Consider the following 1818-nt stretch of genomic DNA (forward strand, 5'->3'; position numbering starts at 1 on the left):
AAATGTATCAAATTTCTGATACCACATCCTTAGTGATTGTTTTAATCCATACAGAGACTTATTTAACTTGCATACCAGTTATTTCTTACCCTTCACTGCAAAGCCTTCAGGTTGCTTCATGTAGATCTCCTCTTCCAAATCCCCATGAAGAAATGTTGTCTTCACATCCATCTATTCTACCTCAAATTCAAAAGTAGTAGCAACAGATGAAAGTAATCTAATAGAAGTTACCTTGGCAACAGAAGAAAAAATATCACCAAAATCAATTCCCGCCACCTGGGAATAACCTTTTGCTACCAACCGAGCTTTATATTTCTCCACCTTTCCTTCTGCATTTGTCTTCTTCTTGAACACACATTTGCTGCCAATGAGTTTCCTTCTAGCCGGCAACTCCACCAGATCCCAAGCCTCATTTTTGTGCAAAGATTCGATTTCATCAACCATGGCCTCTTTCCAGAGTTTTCCATCCTCTAAATCTACTGCTTCCTTCATAGTTTTGGGATCATCATCAGTAATAGATAAAGAAAAATTTGAACAGAAAGCAGATGGACTATACCTTTATGGCTGCCTTCTTGCTCGAACTAATCTTCTCACACTCGGAGTTTGTGGCTCTTCATCTTCTAATTCCTCCTCTATTGTAGAGTCTGATTCTTCCTCCTATAGCTCAAACTCTATCTTCTCAGGTTCCTTTGGTTGGACTTCATGTTGAATAATATCTTTCATCTCTCTGAACACCACATCTCGAATGTACACAACCTTCCTCGTTACTGGGTTCCAAAGCTTATAACCCTTTAAACCATCCTTATACCCAATAAAGATGAACTTTTCAGATTTACTATCCAACTTGGTTCGTTTCTCCTTTGGAAAATGTACATATGCATCACATCCAAATACCCTCAGATGTGAAAGTGAGGGTTTCTTACCAGTCCATACCTCTTGTGGAGTCTTATCCTCCAACGCTGATGAAGATGATCTATTGACCAGGTAACATGATGTCTCCACCGCCTTTGCCCAAAATTCCTGTCCTAGCCCGACACCACTGAGCATGCTCGTTTCCCTTTCCATCAACATCTTGTTCATTCTTTCCACAACTCCATTTTGCTGAGGTCTATACGAAGTAGTCTTTTGCCATGCTATACCACACTTCTTACAAAATTCTTCAAATTCCTTACTGCAAAACTCTTCACCCTTTTCTGTCCTCAACACCTTTATCTTCTTTTCTGTCTGGTTTTCCACTAGAGCCTTAAATTCTTTAAACCTGTCAAAGACTTTAGATTTCTTCTTAAGGAAATATATCCATGTATTCCTCAAGAAGTCATCTATAAAGGATACATAGTACACAGACTTACCCAGTGATGGAACCTTCACAGGTCCAAACACATCACTATGCACAAGCTCTAATATCTGTTTCGCCCTCTTACCACCATAGGGGAAACTCACCCGATTTTGCTTCCCATATACACAATTCTAATAGAAATAAAAATCAAGAGACCTATTACTCATACCTTCTACCATACCTTTACCATGAAGTATTTGAAGGCCCTTCTCTCAAATATGTCCAAGACTTTGATGCCACAACATGGTCTTCTCTCCAAATACCACTAGATTTTCTGCTCCACTTTCAGGAACCACAAAATTGTTGCACCCATCAACAACAGTGCTACCTTGCAGCTTGTGCAGAGTTCCAGTTTGAACTCCCTGCATCAATATCAGTGCCCCTCCAACCATCTTGCAGGTATCCTTCTCGAACAATGTTTTTTACACCTGCATCATCCAACCTGTTTACATAAATCAGATTTCTGGCTAATGCAGGAATAT

The sequence above is a fragment of the Pinus tabuliformis genome, chromosome 8, assembly GCF_031772625.1.
Source record: "Pinus tabuliformis cultivar Carrire ecotype Pingquan chromosome 8, CPIR1, whole genome shotgun sequence".
In the NCBI taxonomy this organism is placed as follows: Eukaryota; Viridiplantae; Streptophyta; class Pinopsida; order Pinales; family Pinaceae; genus Pinus; species Pinus tabuliformis.